At 35.1% G+C, this 19675-nt stretch overlaps 1 protein-coding gene across 7 annotated transcripts in view; it reads right to left on the reverse strand.

Annotated features, from left to right (window-relative positions):
• Window positions 1–19675, reverse strand: part of NAALADL2 (N-acetylated alpha-linked acidic dipeptidase like 2) — a 1353416-nt gene that overhangs the window by 406868 nt on the left and 926873 nt on the right. The gene's annotated exons all lie outside the window — the stretch shown is intronic.

The following is a 19675-nucleotide window of genomic DNA, read 5'->3' on the forward strand; positions in this document are numbered from 1 at the left end:
CAACCTGAAAAGTTGACATATATTAAGAAGATACAATATATTTCCCATCAACATATTAATTCAAATCAATCTAACATCATGATTATAACTGTCCAGAAATCACAGGAGAGAAGCATAGTTGATTTCAATGAAATAGAGAAATCACTCCATGAGAAGTTTATCTCAGTTACATTTTATAACATCTCCTTCCACCAAAGTAAAGTAGATTGTTGAACGATGTTCCTTAAATACCCACGGTTTTCTACTGGACCTCTAAGGCTTAGAATGCCAGGAGCTGCACCAAGAAATAGCTATGTGCTAGTAAAGTGCACACATAATGTATTTCTATTCTAAGCAGAACCATTTGAATCTCAGAATAGGATATGTATATCTTTTATATTCTATATTTAAATATAAATCTACAAAGAAAAACATTAAAAGAAATAGCTCTAACATGTTGAGGCAAGATTTTTTTAAAAAGGAACAACCTCGGCACTAATAAATGCCTCTGGCTATGACAGAATTGGTTGGTCCAAAAATTCAAGTAAAACTTTGCAGTTTTTCTGTAATTTGTATAAGAAAATTTGATACCAGCACATTGGAGTAAACAGATGTGGTTGCCTATGGCCAGAGGTTACAAGTGTGGATTTCTGGAATCTTAGGTTCCAAGTGACGCACCAAATGCTGGAAGATGAGTGATTCCTATATATGTGCCCATTTTGACGTACTCCTGTGTCCTGGTATTCCAGTTGAGAAGTTCTCTCTTAAGGGACACTCAAGAGCTGACATGGAGGCCATGCCAGGAAGATGCTGACTTTTGGAAAAGGATCAGTTTGTGGCACACAAGCAGATTGCTTGTTTAACTCTAAGTTCATTAAATGGCACATGCTTCAAGCACATGGGATGGGATGGCAATAATTTTCCATTAAAATTCCAACTGCTTGATTGATAATGGCTACTTGGAGAATTTTGTTGATATTCTAAGGCTTTGCCTAGGCCCAGTCAGAAATAATGCTGGATTGATTAATGACATCTGTCTCAGTAGGAGAAAATAGCATTATTAGCTGACTTAGACCATAAGGTTGACTGTGCAACACAAATATATTCTCTGCATCCATTTCTGTAAAAGTATTTTAGAAATTGAACTGCAGGCTTTATATCCTAGATTTGTTGTACTGTTTGGTTATAAATAATTTAGATGACAATCCTACTTAATCTTTTGTTGTCATTTTGTCCAGTTCCATGCTTTCAATGTAGTTTCCTGGTTTTATTGTTTTATCTCTTCTTATTGATCAAATAATCTCTAGCTTATTTTATTCCCATTTATCTTTTACTTTTAAATAGAGATTAAGAAGCACTTCAGAAGAGAAGATAGATGAGCAGAGACCCCCATCCTAGAGGAAGCTGGATGCTTGCACCTTACCTATGAGCTCTGCACAGAAGTTACTACAACACAAGAGAGATCACTAGGCCAATATTGATAAACTCTTCATCCTAGAAAGACTGACAGTAATACCTTGAAAATCACTCATCTCTGGGATGTAGGAAAAACATATCAAAGTATCCATGATAGCCCAAGAATATTGTGGGAATTATGCAGATTAACCAGATTTTTTTTCTCTTTTCCAAGTTCATATATGTATCCTTTCAAGTATTTATTTAGTGCTCAATCCAGTCCTTTTTCATGTGGAGACAGGAATGATGCTGTATTTGTTCAAAAATATGAAAAATTAGTCCCTTTATCTTTCAACATAAAAATAACTTCGCTCCCAACATGCTTGGTATCTGGAACGTATGAATTGACAGCATAGAATATCTTCACTTTAGACATGTATCAGTTTTAACATTGAATTGTTTGTTGGGACATTCCTCTAAGAGCCGGATCAACAATACAAAAGATGGACACACCAATTGGAAAATGGGCAAAGATATGAACAGTCTATTTATAGAAGAAGAAATATAAATAGCTAATAAACTTAATCCAACTTGCTAGTCATCAAAGAAATGCATATCAAAATGAAACACCTTCAGAGATGTTTAAAATGGTGTAGGATTCTAGAGAAGTAGGCATTCTGCCACAGGAGTATAAACTTCATGGAAGCTAATTTAACAATAGTATCAATCCCTTTTTTTAAGTTTATTTATTTATTTTCAGAGAGAGAAAAGGCATGAGTGGGGGAGGGGCAGAGAGAGAGAAGGCAAGAGAGAGAATCCCAAGCAGGCTCTGCATTGTCAGCACAGAGCCCAGTGCAGGGCTCAATCTCATGAACTGTGAGTTCATGACCTAACCCGAAATCAAGAGTCAGACACTTAACTGACTGAGCCACCTAGGTGCCCCAATAATAGTATCAATACCTTTAAGGGTCACATACTTCAACCCACCAGTTCCTTTATTGAAAATGCATCCTAAGAAAACTTTCTCTAAAGGCCTTGCTTGTAATTTTCTTAGATAGTCTCTTTAAAAGTGAGTTAGTCTTGAAGCAGGTGGTAGAGTTTAAAAAAAATACAAGCGAACTATTCAGCGCTATCCTCAGGTGAGTACTCTAGCTAAGAAGGGAAATTTGAGGACTGCAGAAGACAGGGGCAGTGAGTGCATGGAATGGATAGAAACAATAAAGGTTAGCAAAAGCATCAAACATTAAGAATGAAAGTCGCCGAGACATCTTCACAGTACTTCTGAGGGTCAGGTCCAGCGCTGTCTTTTTATTCCCTTTTTTGTCTCTAATTAATCAGTATTTCTCTTGCTCAGTCTCCAGGAAGTCTAACTTACACACGCTTCTGCTGCAGAGAAGTGGTCCTTAGCTCTGACTCTGTCACTGCTTAAACAAGCTTCACTGGTTAAATATTGTCTTCAATCCAACTGAACAAACTTTCTGACTAAAATATTTAACAAGACACGAAATCATTTTTGTTTTGTTTGTTTTGCAGAAGGATACCTTCAAGAACATCCAGTTCATCACTTTAACATTTCTGTGACTAAGAAACAAGACCAAGAGGTAAGCTGACTTGTCTGTGGCTACATAGTTAGCTTGTTGTTATTAACATAGCAGGGATCACAACCTGAGGGTTTCAGAAACCCTCTAGTCCCCCCATAAAGAACGAAAGCCCTCTAACTTTCAACATACAATCAATGCATTCCCCCTTTCTCACGGGTTGTGAGACTATAAACAGTAAATGGTGATTGCTACCCTTTATACTTACATAAGTCACATGAAGTATGTCTGCACTTTGCCCGGAAAATTGAAGTGCACATATTACAACAAAGGGACATGTGATGCCCACAGAATTCTCATGAGGATGTCTATAACCAGGAATGATACTTGCTTAACATTTGATGTCACTGTTAGAGAATAAGAAAGGACTTGCCTTGTCTACTGAACCTGCTTTCAAGTAGGTGACAAAATTATGATTGGATATTACCACTGTTCAGCACTTATGTCCCTAGCAGAAATCAAGAGGATCAGGAATACACATGCATCCCAAGAAGCTGTGACCCCATTGTGGCCTTCAAGATTGACTGTAGGTTTCAGACAAATCCCTCTGCTATAGCTGTGCCCTACATCCCCTACACTTACCTCTCCAAAAGAGAGAATTTAGTTTAGAAGTGGCAGGAGAGAAATAAGTATAGAAGCTTCTTACCAGCTTAGGATTGAAATTAGGATGATCAATAAATATAGCTTAGCACTGTCTTGATGAAGAATAAATATGGGGTGCCTGGGTAGCTCAGCACAGAGATTATGCTCAGCACAGAGTATGCTTGGGATTCTCTCTCTCCCTCTCTTCTGCCCCTCCCTTGCTCTCTAATGAAATAAATAAATAAACTTAAAAAAATAAATAATACAAAATAGTCACTTAACTAGAATCTTTCTCTTTGTGTCTCAAACTTATATCTTGGTGCTTATTCTAAGGATTCAAAAGTAGACTTATTTTCCTTACATATTTGCAACTTGTTTGGGTCAATAGGTTTGGAAGAATAATTCAAAATATAGATAATTCATGCATTTGGGAACTTTCTCTGAATTTTGAAAGGCCCACTATGGTATTTCCATGTCTAAGTAAAACCTCATGACCATCATAGCCCCTCAGTCTCATCATAGGTCTCTATGATTTCTTATCCTTCTTGATATGCACATAAACACACTCATACCAACACTCTGTAGCTCATAGAGGTAAGGGAGGCAAGAACTGCAAATCAGTTTTGGCTCTAATATAATAAAAATGCTGAACTAGGTTTCTCCATGAAGTGGTGATCACTATATTAATGATACAATAATACGAAAATGCCATTGGGTGGCAAGGCTTTATAATAAATACATACATTTATACATTTATATTTATTTATATTTATATTTATATTTATATTTATATTTATATTTATACACACACACAATTTAAAGTTAAGACTGTCTAGGGGCACCTGGGTGGCTCAATCAGTTAAGCATCGAACTTGGGCTCAGGTCAAGGTCTTGCAGTCTGTGAGTTTGAGTGCTGCCTCAGGTCTCTGTACTGACAGCTCAGAGCCCGGAGCCTGCTTCAGATTCTGTGTCTCCCTCTCTCTCTGCCTCTCCCCAGCTCACACTCTGTCTCTCTCTCTCTCTCTTTCTTTTTCTCTCTCTCTCAAAAGTAAGTAAACATTAAAAACAAATTAAAGGTAAGACTGTCTCAAATGTAATTAATAAATATAATCATAGGCCTGGATTTCAGCCTCCTCTATTGCATGGCAACAGTTGCCTTGAGATTTAGTGAAAGAAAAAAAAATCTATTTGGTCATGCTTGCTTCAATCTACCTGGTCTAATAACTATAGGTCTCAGTGCAAATTGATCCTGAAGAAATATTATCCAGAAGAAAAGAAACTAATAAAAAGTTAGTCATGTATCTCTCAATAACAAATAGAAAACACAGAATTTACATGTTTTTGTGGGTATGTGTATATTTTTTAATACACTGAGGATTACTCATCAAATATTGGTCATATTAAAATCTTGGCATTTTGTGTGTGTGTATATATATATACATACATGTGTACATATATGTGTATGTATGTATATATATATACACATATAAATATATACATATTTAATGTTTATTTTGAGAGAGGAGAGAGAGTGTGTGCGCACTTGCACATGCACGTGAGCAGGGGAGGGGCACAGAAAGAGAGAGAGAGGGAAAGAGGGATTCCCAAGCAGGCTCCATGCTCAGCACAAAGCCTGACATGGGGATCTATCCCACGACCCTTAGATCATGACCTGGGCCAAAATTAAGAGTCGGATGTTTAACTGATTGAGCCACCCAGGGGTCCCAGAATCTTGGCATTTTGTAGCAAAGACTGCAACACATCTTTATCCATTAAGAGAGTAAGAAATTAGACACTGAAATGTCTCTTAAATTGAAGTCCTGCAAATTATATAATGAGGTATAATTTGGTGTATAGAAAGCAACTGTTTCAACCCAATACTTTTAACATAAAAAAATTCATGAAAAGATTTATTTCAGGTGTTGTTATTTTTATTGCCTGGGGACCAAAAGAGTGAACTTCAAAATGACACTTTTCCCAAATTTTTATCAGGGGGTTAAAAGTGAACTTCATTCACTGAATTTTGGGGAGGCACGGAATTTAGTGGCTTTTCTTCCTTCTCAGGAGATACTTCCAGTGACAGAAAAGCATATATCAAAATTAAAAAAAAAAAAAAAAACATTTGTTCAATGACTGGATAATAGTCTTTAAGTTGAAGACACTGACCTTGAGACTAAAGTCATAACTGACTGAAATTCATAAAATCAAGACTTTGAAAAATATGTATTAATCTCCTACCAGAGATTAGGTAGGTAGATAATGGGCTAGACCCTAGTCCTAAAATGGAATAGTCAGAAATTCAGTCGCTAAATGTGATTATACTCTGGAAATTATAGACCTCTTTGCTTATGTGAGCTTCCTCAAGGTCTTAAGGTTTTTATGATAAAGAACAGAAAACAAGGGGCACCTGGGTGGCTCAGTCCGTTAAGCAACTGACTTCGGCTCAGGTCATGATCTCATAGTTCGTGGGTTGGAGTCCCGTGTAGGGCTCTGTGCTGACAGCTCAGGGCCTGGAGCCTGCTTGGGATTCTGTCTCCTCTTTCTGCCCCTCTCCTGCTCATGTTCAGTCTCTGTCTCTCAAAAATGAATAAATGTTAAAACAATTTTTTTAAATAATAGAAAAAAGGTACATAGATTTGAAAAACATATTTAGAATACATTTGTCAAAAGATGGAAGACCACTAAAAGATATAGTTGCCACGAAAATTATGCAATAATAATTATATTGCCAACATTTACTAAGAGTTTATATGTGTTAGATACTGAGCTAAATGCTTTATAGGATTTATTTTGTTTAGTCTCCACATTATGCCTTTTAGTAACAATTTGAGTAATGTAATATTAAAAATATAATATGTACCTAAAACAGTAAGTAGCGCAGATTATTTTTCAGCCAATAATGAGTAGATAAATTATCCCCACTTAAAAGAAGAGGAAACTGACTTAGTGGTCCCTCTTGGTCAAAGCCACTCAGCTACCAAGGGTTCAAACTTTAGCGTGGTAAACATCATGACAGAAATAAACACATATTTACATAGAAGTACAGAGGAAGGCTTTCTAACTTAGACCAGGGAGGGGAAAAGGATGAAACTTGCTATTATTTCTTCCCCCATCGGGGAATCTGTGCATTTATCACAGTGTGTTCTGATGGTCCGCTTATATGACACCTTCCGTAATTAAACTGTCACGCCTCTGAAGGCAGTAATATGTCTTAATCCATCTTTATTTTTCCAGTGCCTTGGGTCATGTCTTGTGCAGTACAGCTAATAGATAAGAGTTTGTTGACTGAATAAATGACCAAAGAGAGATGACTTTGGATTAACTGATAGATCAAATCTGCATCTAACAGTGGCCTACTCTTGGGAGTATTTTCTAAAACTTTACTGAAAATAAACTGTGCTATATGAAGATCATAATTTACAGCATCATGGTGTTTTATCCCATATGCATAAGGTCATGAGACATATTCATCTTTCTAAGAAATATTCATCTTTCATATTATATACGATTACTTAGGAAGGTGGTCATGAAAGAAAAGATATTTGTCACATATATGGGTTTTGCTTTATGATTTAACTGCAAGATTCCATTGCTATTCATCAGCAAACAAAATTTACCTATCTTTGCACAGTGAATTGTTTACTGAATAGAGCAATATTGATTTTAGCTATTTGGTAGGTGATAAGTAAAGCCAGGCATGCTTTGTTCCAATGCCTGGTAACATGCAAAGTAAGAGGAAATTACAACAACCGAAACAGTTCATATATTTCTTAGAAGTTAAAGGTCAAGGATGCCATTTCATTGTCCATAAAATATAGTATAAGACAGAGAAGTTTAGTATGAGACTGGCAAGTGTTATTACTGCAGCAACTTACACTATGTGGAAACAGTGGCCTTTTTTAGAAATGGGTTTAGCTGTGGCTGTTATTTTGTGTAACCAAAGATTATGCAGAAATCAGTAATTTATATTTAATAAGATTAAATGAAAGTGGCATCTGGAGTTCTTCCTTAATCTTTTCTGAATTTACAGCCTAGGCATGTGGTCATCTTGAATTTTTAACTAACAACAATGGAACAGTGTCCTAGAGACCAGGGGCTATCATTTGGATCTGGGAATCCCTAAAGGAATAAATACATCCTGAATGTAATTAACCTCTCTTCCATTACTGTATTTCAGTTGCCAAAGGATAGCTACTGAGAAATCTGGCTGCACTTACCTACAGTAAGGTATTTTGAGGGAATGAACATCTCTTTAGAGCTTGATGAAAAATATTAAGTACAGTACGATCTAGGTCTCAAAACTGTAGAAACCGTAAGACAACACAACTGCCAATCTACAGACTTGTGCACAAATCTAGGTTGTTTCTTAATATATTGTGTAAAATACAATGGATCTCAAATAGGATCATAGCTCATTGTTTTGTTTGTTTTTATGTGTGTGTGTGTGGGGGGGTTGTTTTGTTTTTTGCTTTTGTAAAAATCACAAAAGCTTTCAAAAAGAAACAAAGTGTAAAGGATATGTTAGAAAATCCAAGAGATTATACATTACTTTTATTTTTCTTCAGGAATAGCAAGAGCATATTGATTATCCACATCTTGAATATCTTCAAAAATAGCTTTAGAATTCTATTCTAATAAATTTCCCTGCAGATATAAAAATTAAGACACAGTACAGATGGACCAATCGAGGGATAATCTATAGAAGAATCAGTTTGTACTCTTATTAAACAAATGTTTTGTTTATTTTTGAGGGGGGGTTAGAGAGAGAGAGAGAGAGAGAGAGAGAGAATGAGTGAGGGAGGGGCAGAGAGGGGGGACAGGACCAGAAGCAGGCTCTGTGCTGACAGCAGTGAGCCTAATGCAGAGCTCAAACCCACAGACCATGAGGTCAACCTGAGCTGAAGTTGGATGCTCAGCCCCCTGAACCACTCAGGTGCCCAACTTGTACTCATAAAATATGTCAAGATCGTGGGGCATCTGTGTGACTCAGTCAGTTGAGCTTCAATTCTTGATTTTGGTTCAGGTCATGATCCCAGCCAGGGTCATGGGAAACATGGGATAGAGTTCCACTCAGTGCTCAATGGGGAGGGAGCCTGCTTAAGATTCCCTTGCCTCTGTCTTTCTCTCTCTCTCTCTCTCTCTCTCTCTCTCTCATTCTCTCTCTTAAAAAAAAGTGCTGGAATGGAGAGGTAGTTATAAAACACATTTTTAGGACAACTGTCAAAATTTGGGTAATTGTCAGTGGGTCATACAAGAGTATTATATCACTATTAAATTTCTGATCTTGACTATTTCACTATAGTGATGTAGAAGAATGTCATTGTTCCTACACACTGAAATATGTAGGATGAAATGCTGATGTCTGCAACTACTGAAAGATTATCGAGACCATTAATGCTCAAATAATTCAGAGAGAACGTGTGCCTGAGAGAGTACACAAAGTGAGCATGAAGTGGTTAAATAAATGGGACAAATTGTTAACAACTGGTAACTCTAAGTAAATGATGTGCATTTTTGTAACTTTCTTGCAAACCTCTTGTGAATCAAAAATTATATTTATTAAAAAATTAAAAAGAGGCAGAATTATAGCAGGAAAATTTTAAACAGTACTACTCCAATAATAATCATAATAATTAATACAATGCATTTGTATACTAACCATTAATAAAGCTTCTAAATATGCTAATTTATTTGACCTTATCATTGGAAAACATCTAAGATTTCAGATGTCCTTATTCCCATTTTAAAGATGGAGAAACCTGGAAATGGAACTCCTTCATTGCTTTAGTTTGGAAGACTTTCATTTGAAGTCCTTTCTGTGGTAACTACACCACAGACTGTACAAATTGCCCTCATTTAGGTCATGAAGGCAAGCCTGTGGTTTGTCCTGTGTTCGCTAACCAGCTGTCAAGCCAAAATAATTTGGGTGGTTGCAGATCAGTAAGCAGCTCTATAATTTAGAATCAATCTTCTAAGCTGTCTTGTCTCTTTTTTCATAGCATGTTATTGGTTTTTATTCCAAAGTTGTGCCCGCTCTTCTTGGCATGATCGATGGTGCAGGTGCACAGTTTTAGGAAAGAAACAATAGGAAACCCTACTGGATTATTATGTATTACAAAGAGAAAGGGAGGGGGATCAATGTTAGACAAGTAGAATTGAGAAAATTATTAGGGAAATAAATTTGAATTTCATGCTTTTAAAAATTACATCAAATAATTCATATTTTATTTGAAAAGGTGTACATACTCTTTGGAGAGAGAAGGCAGGAAAGGGAGGAGTGTCTAGAGATTCATATTCCGGAAATCTTGTTTCACAAGAATACAAGACTTGTCTTCTAAATTTAGAATACTTTTCTTTATTTAAATTACTTAATCTATCTCTGATTCTTTGTGTATGAAGGCAGAAGAAGTGAGAATATAAAATTCTCTACATTAGCATTTTAAATAAATGTTACTACATTTTATTAAGTAGTCTTCAAGGGTGAATGCAAGTCAGTGGCTATACAAGATGATCTACTGAATTCTAGGTAGAAAAAAAGATTGTATCTGGTTTTAGAGATACATAAATAGATGGACAGATCGATAATTAGGGCTTATTTTTACATAATACAGTAGTATAGTAGCACTGATATATGAATTAAATATTAATTTAATAGTATATAATATTGTTATGCATTTATTTACATAATTAAATATACATATATTGAAAATCCCTGGTCACAAAAGTAGTTTGGAGTTCCCAGATTTAGTGTTCCTAAGTAGTGTTTGCTATATATATCAAGGGGAAATAAAGGACACTAACATTTTAGTGTTAAATACACCAGTCTAAGTGTCACATAAAATAAGGCAATTCATTCTTTCATTGAGCAAGTATTCATCAATTGATATAAAAACAGCAAGGTGTGATGGCTAAAAGCACTGTATTCTGGAGTCAGACTACCTAGGTTGAATTACAAACTCTGCCACTAAGAAAGTGAGTCATCTTGGGCAAGTTTCTTAACCTCTCCAGACCTCAGTTTCCTCTTTTGTAAAATGGGGATGATGACTGAACCTACCTTACAGGGTTATTGTGATGATTACAAGGGTAAATACCTTGTATTTACACTTGAAGATGAAACACATGAAGATGCTTGGTACAATGTTAGCATACAGTAGATTTTGATTGTTTTTATTCATAGATTTAATCTGACAAATATTTATTGAGAGTCTAGTATGATCCAGGTACTGTAGTAAATGTGGGATTACTTGGTTGTCATGGACAAGGTCCTGCATTAAATTTTATGGGGAATAAAGAGACGTTTCAAAGAAAGGCATTGCCTTAGTATTATCTGTTGCTGCTTAGCCTAAACAATAAACATTTATTATCTCACAGTTTCTGTGGGTCTGGAATTGTGACTTCTCCAGATACCTCTACCTTGAAGTCTTTCACTATACTTACTTATATGTAATAAACTGTAAAAACATGCAGTGGATTCTACTAATTAATACTCTCCAGTTCTTTCTCAACACCCAATTGGTAATAAATTTTACCACTATGACTAAAGTAATAATTCCGGATCTGTCAGAATTTTACTCTGTGGTTCATATTGTCCTTCTTCCACATAATCCCATTGTCACTTGGATGGCTGCTTCTTGTCTCAAGGTCTTTATAACTAATCGGATTATTCTTACCCTTTACCGATTTATTTTGGTAATAGCTGAGTAATATTGAATCTGTTTTCTCTCCTAAGTGCTCTGTAACTGTTTTTATGCTCTGAGAGCTTGTCTCTAGTGAAGGAATCCTCTACCTATGATCGACTAAGTGAATTTTTCTTTTTACTATAATGGTAAATATTCCCCTTTGTACTCTCTTATTTATTCTAGTGGTAATTTCCTGTTTTAAATCTGAGTTGGAAAAAGGTCTTTGTTGCTGTCCTAAACTCTCCTAGATTTTACTGATGGCATTGATTTTGTATTTATTTGAGGAGTCATCTTGAAATGCTATACTGGAAAGTTTGAAGACTAACCATAATTTGAGAAATTGCTTTGTTTTGTGTTCTTGAATAATTTAACTTCATCGTTATAAATTACTTTTCAGTTCCTTTGGTTCTTCAGTTAACATAAGCGTGAGTATGGTGTATACTTTGGCCTTACATTTTGTACCAAAATAAATTTTTACATGCATGCACTGCAGATTACATAGGAATTATCCATATCCTCACTGCTACATCACAATCCCTCCTAATTTGTTTGTACAATGAAACTTCACCGTTACTATCAAATTTATTTTCCAGAGGAAATTAGAAATAAGTATGGGAGAAGGGAATACATTGCTCCCTTCTCTCTTTGTATAAAAGAAAAACAAAACAAAACAAAATAAAACAACACAATGAGTTTCTACTCTCAAGCCTCATCTAATTCATGTTGAACAGACCATGGTCAAGGACAGAGACCTGTGTCAAGCTGGGGACCCCTCATCAAGTCACATCTATTCACAATCAGAGGACACGTGGAATGTGGTCATTAAATGATCATTTGTTAACCTGATTACTCTTTCAAGCTCCAAGCCCCTATTTCAGAAATTTTTACTTAAAAGCATATTAAGAGAGAACATTGATATGTATAAATAGATCACATTTGTATAAATCAAGGCCCGAAGAACCAATTTCTATTCAAAACATAAGGTAAAGAAAATGCAAAAGGGAAAAAAAATACATAACTTCTCATTGTCATAAACATCACTCAAATTACCTCAATTTTGCTGGTAAATTTGATTCTTGTCTAATCTACCTTGGAATGTAAAGGGAGCCTTCAATAATAGAACTCATTTTGAGATTCTATATTATTTGTATCCTATCTTACTCTTAGTTTTTCTCTTTTGCAGGAATATATAATCATACACATTTATATACTATATTCACCTCTGATTTTAGCCAAAATGAGGTATAAGATAATATGTATCTATAAGCAAATATATAGGTGATCACTGTGCAAACTTATTCACCATATAATTTCTTTAAGTAGAGAGATACTTATGGTTATTTATAGATTACTAAATGGGAAAAAAGTACACAAAGAATTCCTCCATAAATCAGGTTAATGTAATATTATGAATAAAATAAAATACAATCACTAAACCAGCTTCAGTATGATTCACAGAGTAAAACAATTCCATATCTAGATCATACCTTGCACATAAATATACCTTAATGGATATAAACACATAGCTTCAATATGCCATATGAAACTTCACTAACCCTAAAATGGGAAAATTTAGTGTTATTTAATTTTTATAAATTTTTTATTATGAAAATTTTCAATGTATAAACACAAAGACCAGAATGACAAAATGTCAGGTATCCCTCACCCAGCTTCAGAAACTCACCGATTTGGGGCCATTCTGTTTTTTTTTTTTTTTTTTTTTTTTTATCTACGCTCCACTTAACTGGATTATTTTGAAGCAAATTCCAGATATATTTTACTACAGCTGTAAATATCTTACTATGTATGTTTAAAAAAGATGGACTTTTTCTAAATATACATGCAATACTATTATTCCACTGCGAAAAAATGTAGGATAATCCCTTAATATTATTTTCTTTTGGTGTAACTGTTAATTTGATTGAATCAGAATTATGGAAACCAGGTAGGTCCACACATTGGATTAGGTTGACAGATTATTTTTCTCTTTTATCCTAGAAGTCCCCCTCCCTCTATTTCTTCCTTGTGATTTTTTTAAAGAATCTGGACATTTGTTTTGTGGAGTTTTTAACAATATATATGTTGCTTCTTCCATCCTGTATAATTTAAGTACTCACCCAACCTTTTTTGTCCCCTTATAAACTGATAGTTCAATCTAGGGTCCTAATCTAAGTGGATTCAGATTTTTCACAAGAACACTTCATAGGTATATTGTATACTTCCATTGAGGCACATAATACCTGCTTTTCTTTCTCTCTCTCTCTCCATTTCTCTGTCTTTCTTATTAAAGAAATCTAGGCTTATTGCCTATATTCAGTATTTCAATGGGGGGTGTTACAAAATGATGATTTTTTTTTAATTCTATCATTCCTTCTTCATGTATTAGCTAGAATAATTTTGTAAAGAGAAAATTTCCCTGTGGTACGGTTTTATAGGAAAGTCAGGTTAAATGGTTAATTATTTCTTCTTTTTGCAGACTGATGAATTGGTTCTCTAGCAACTTCTATAGTCCCAACAGACTTATAATTTAGTATCATTATATATTCCAGGATTATTTCACTTTTGAATATGTGGAACTTCTTCAAACTTAGTTATCTTAAGGTAAAGGAAAATAATTTTTATATTTTTTAAAATATTTTTTTTCATTTTTGAGGGGGGGGGGTGGAGAGAGAAAGCGTGAATTGGGAAGGGGCAGAGAGAAAGGAAGACAGAATCTGAAGTAGCCTCCAGGCTCTGAGCTGTCAGCAGAGAGCCTGATGCAGGGCTCAAACCCACGAGCCATGAGATCATGACCTGAGCCGAAGTCGGACGCTTAACTGACTAAGTCACCCAGGCACCCCAAGAAAACTTTTAAACCAAGACACTAACTGTAGCTGGAAGTATAATAAAAGAGTAATATTAAAATACTAAAAGAAGATTTGTCCAATATATTAAAAGTGCAATTTGTATTTAAGAACAGACATTCCCCATTTATAATGCTAATAGTACTAAAACCTAGGCAACAAAATGGAATATTATTCTATCAAACTTTATTTCTAAATATCTACACTGTATTGTTTGCTTACTATGTGTGGATATATATTGCAAACACTCTACATGATTTACCCTGTAGAATACTCACAACTTTACAAAGACATTATTACTACCATTTTACATTTGAGGATACCTAGCCTTGTTGAATGTCTGAGTGACATTTAATTTTAGAATTATGCCTTGTTTAACTTTGTGTCCCTAAAATCCCTAAGGGATCTATAAGTGGCTCCACAATATCCACCATCCTTCTGAACTTATCTATGTGTATGTACACTTTCCTGGTGGGATTTTGCAAAGCTTTAACCAAATTTGAAAGGAAACCATGGTCAAAAAAATTGATGCAACATCTGAATTGATCAAGGAGATATTATGAAGACACTAGGAATTGAGGACTGAGAATCTGGCAATTTTAATTTCCACAAGCATTCCACTGATCTACCTGATATTAGAGGCACCACCTAATAGCTAGTGACCTTCCTTCAGATGTATTTTTCCAATATACATGACTTTACATCTAAAAACATATATATCTGAAATATATCTCCTACCTAAGTTTGAATATGTTTTCTGGTGCTATATAAGAATCAGTCATACACATTGCCAGGTTTTGCACTCTAGTCTTAAATTTTCAGTAGATATACATTTGTCAATGCCAAGAGTGCAAAAATCTATGTTGCATTAATTATAAAAGAAACACTTACAACTATTTTAAAATTTTTTTTTCAACGTTTATTTATTTTTGGGACAGAGAGAGACAGAGCATGAACGGGGGAGGGGCAGAGAGAGAGGGAGACACAGAATCAGAAACAGGCTCCAGGCTCTGAGCCATCAGCCCAGAGCCCGATGCGGGGCTCGAACTCACAGACCGCGAGATCATGACCTGGCTGAAGTCGGACGCTTAACCGACTGCACCACCCAGGCGCCCCAACAACTATTTTAGTAAACAAAGAAGCCTAAGGAAAATGCCACCATCATTAAATAAAATTTAAAGATTGCAAATAAATACCATTCATTTTAACATATGCAATTGGCAAGAGTGCCACGAATGAACCTAAGACTGATTTCTAACCCCATCTCTAATCACCAATTTCATAATAATTATAGACACACAAGACTGCCAGTGACTTTTTTCATATAACCTTTCTAAGTTACTCAAACCAATATTAGTATCAGCAATATTATTGGTGCTGTTTGAAATGTTTTTCACTGGATATACTGTTTTTAGGACAACTCTGTGTCCTTTATCCTAGACTCTACCTTTACTTACAGAACTAAATCACAATATCGGATATTTGCCATTGATAAAATTTCAAAGATACATTCCTCAAATTATCAATAGTTTTAATAATGGATTCTAAGCACAGATCATTCTCCTAAGGAAAACAACAACGATAAAAAAAATTTTTAAACCTTTTTGCCCTGATGGGCATTCTATTTCATTTCTGCTTAAGGGTACTTTTTATCACCCTGTTCATTAGGATAATCATCCTGGAACCATAAACACACTAAATGAAATGCTACAGGGGACAGATTACCAATATTTCTAATTAAAGATACTGTTGACCATAAGCTAATTAGAGTAAGCAACATTTTAAGCATGGCACAGAAACTATACAAATATAAATTACTGAGATTAAAGATAGTGTGTCAGTTGAAATTTTATCAGGCTATATAAGGTATTTTTACATTAAAATCAAGATAATATTGGGTTGGATTTGATTCAGTGTAATTTTATTTAAAAAAATCTAATTACAGGTAAAGACCACACTTGGCAGAGTCAATAAATATTTAAATATTTAAATCTAAGAAGGAAAAAAAAATTAAAAAAAAAAAAAAAAAAAGAAGGGGCGCCTGGGTGGCGCAGTCGGTTAAGCGTCCGACTTCAGCCAGGTCACGATCTCGCGGTCCGTGAGTTCGAGCCCCGCGTCGGGCTCTGGGCTGATGGCTCAGAGCCTGGAGCCTGTTTCCGATTCTGTGTCTCCCTCTCTCTCTGCCCCTCCCCCGTTCATGCTCTGTCTTTCTCTGTCCCAAAAATAAATAAACGTTGAAAAAAAAATTAAAAAAAATAAATCTAAGAAGGAATAGACACTACACACACTGCATCTACAATTCTTCTTTCTCTTCTTTTTTTTTCTGGCTTTGTAAGTCAGGTGGAAAACTGAAATATTACCTCATTGATATGAGCAAAATTCAAACCTTCAAACCTTCACCTAGATAACTCAAGTGGAGAATTTTTTTTTCTTGCTTGAATTAATCTATTTTGTTTTGTGATGAAGAGGTCATTGCTAATATCCAGAGTAAGGGGTCACAATAGCAAATGAATGAATTATCATCTCTTACATTTGTGTAAATAAGATAACTGTGAATAATATTTTTCTGCTTTACCTTGGGAATGCAATTCTGTAATGTATTAAGTCTTAGGTTGGAAAGGAAGTTAACCCTTTGGAAAACAGGAGGATAGGAGAAGGGCAATCTGGCTTTAGAGGTCAGGTCAAAGAGCAGGTTTAGTTTATCAGGATCATACTCTGGGATATCAAACACTGGCTCTAGGGGAGAGAAAAAATGTTTCCTACAAAACAGTTGGAAGAATATGTTTGTATGAAGCTAAAGTCAAAGGCTTTAACAGATTTCTAAAGCAGAATGAAACCTTAGAGATTTAACAGTAAATTAAGAATTATATAGAAACAGAACAGAAGTGGTTAGTAGTGATCTCAAGTTGGTAAGGAATTAAAGAATAACATTTATTGAATTCAGAGTCCTTTATGCCAGTATGTAAAAAATGGTACAAACATGAATCAGAATTTTTAATGTAAAGTGTATATAAGTATATAAGTAATGTTAAATGGAAAAGAATACCACTGCCCACACCAGAGGAGACCACTTTAAAAAAATATATTGGGTGTTTATAGCAGTGCTATTGACAATAGCCAAAGTACAGAAAGAGCCCAAATGTCCATCAACAGATGAATGGATGAAGAAGATGTGCTATATACATATGATGGAGTATTACTTGGCAATCAAAAAGAATGGAATTGTGTCATTTGCAACAATGTGGACGGAACTAGAAGTTATTATGCTAAGCAAAATAAGTCAGTCAGAAAAAGAAAAATATCATATGACTTCACTCATATGTGGAATTTAAGATACAAAACATGAATATAAGGGAAGGGAAGCAAAAATAACATAAAAACAGGGAGGGGGACAAAACATAAGAGACTCTTAAATACATAGAACAAACTGAGGGTTGTTGGAGGGGCTGTAGGTGGAGGGATGGGCTAAATGGGTATGGGGCATTAAAAAAGACACTTGTCGGAATGAGCACTGGGTGTTATACATAGGGGATGAATCACTGGAATCTACTCCTGAAATCATTATTGCACTACAAGTAACTAATGTGGATGTAAATAAAATAACAATAATAATAATAAAATAAAAATAAGTAAATAAATAAAATATTGGGCCAATCTTCCTTGATTATTTTCTTATGATGTGTGTCTATTTATACACATATGTATATACACACACGTACGCACACATATATATACATATGCATATATGTGCGTGTGTGTGTATTTCACTTTTAAAATTATCATGATATCCAATTATTGATTTAAGACTATATCAGGAACATATTTCAAAGTTAAGAAAAAATTAGTTCTTACTGTTTAATAGCTGTTGGTATTCTGTAGAATAGCTATCACAGAAATTTTCCCTCTGATGGACATTTAGTTTAGATCTTTCCAAAGCACATGGAAGAGAAGAAGTTTAATCCAATAGTGTTTTTCCTGGTCCCTGTATGTGCTGTTAAAAGTACCTGTGGGCTTTTCTCAGGGATGCAGGAAACAAGTGGGTGAGGGATATTCCCCTAGGAATGCCAAGGAGATTTACTTGGCACAGGGAACCCCTTAGGCAGTAAAGCGACTTAACTTCTTTGCCTAAGCATCTCCCAAGAGGCAGAGACCTGTCTAGGATCTAGAATCTTCTTCCTCTCTCACAGAATAAACAGATAGTACTTTTGTCCTGAGAATCTTTTTTTTTTTTTTTCAACGTTTATTTATTTTTAGGACAGAGAGAGACAGAGCATGAACGGGGGAGGGGCAGAGAGAGAGGGAGACACAGAATCGGAATCAGGCTCCAGGCTCTCAGCCATCAGCCCAGAGCCTGACGTGGGGCTCGAACTCACGGACCGCGAGATCGTGACCTGGCTGAAGTCGGACGCTTAACCGACTGCGCCACCCAGGCGCCCCTGTCCTGAGAATCTTAAAGGCCTTCCTTTCAACCTGTGTCCTCTTCTCCAGTTTGGTAATTCCAGACCAGAACTCAGAGAGAGAGGGAGTGATGAATGCATACTCAAGATATTGTCTTCCCATTATGCGTGATATGGATTTTACAAAACTAGATTCCTTAAAGTTAAAGGAAAATTAAACAACAATAACAAAAAGCTCTAAAAGAGAAAATGGCTCATTAGATATAAGATTTTTTCAAAGGGAATGGACTAATCTATGGGGAATTATCCCAGTGGAGGGGTAGGGGAGAGGCTGTAGATATTAATGGAATAAATAAAACCAAATATTTGAATTTTCAAAACAACAAAATCAACACATTCAGGAAAATATATTCTGAGGAAACTAGCTGTCTTCAGAAAAATCCTAGAAAAATATTTAAATATGTAATATGCAAGCATTTAGAGGAGCATACAAGGATCAAAGAAGCCAAAACTGGTTTCGTAAATACCAGGCAAGATAAATTCCTTCCTCTCTTCCTTTCTCTTTTCTTTCTCATTCTTTGCTTCTTCTTCTTCTCCTTCTCCATCTTTGATAATAGTAATAATAAATATATTTGTTTGGTAGATACATGGAAATTAAAATAAAAATATGGATTTTAGTTATTGTGAATAAGATGGTTAAATATCAGCTAGAAACTCACTGAACAAAAATATATCAAAGTTGGAAGAACAGATATATTCAAAGATTACTATGAATAAGAGAAGAATGATATATTGAATCCTAAAGACAGGTAGCACAGTACTATTAAGGGCAATGTGCTGAAACACATGAAACAAAGGGGAAATATTTATGACTTCTGGCATTTAGGTTACAAAAAGTCAATTACCTAAGTATGGGAGAGGAAAAACATGGTTTGACTACAGTTCAGCAAAAGAGAAAAGAAAATAAGCACTCTATGGATTATAGTTTCCCATCAGCTATTTATAGATCAATGGGGAGGTGGTTAACACAGACTGAATTATTGCAGTCTGAACAAGGGTGTTGATGGTTTCTTTTCATTCCTCCAGTTCAACTACTTTTGGGAAATATCCTTAGTATTTTTAAACTAATACAAAAGAGATGAAAACAATTACAGGCTGGATTTAGTTGAAAGAAGCTTCATGTAAGTACAATTTGTTGCAAT

This window comes from Leopardus geoffroyi, chromosome C2 (assembly GCF_018350155.1).
Source record: "Leopardus geoffroyi isolate Oge1 chromosome C2, O.geoffroyi_Oge1_pat1.0, whole genome shotgun sequence".
NCBI classification, from domain to species: Eukaryota; Metazoa; Chordata; class Mammalia; order Carnivora; family Felidae; genus Leopardus; species Leopardus geoffroyi.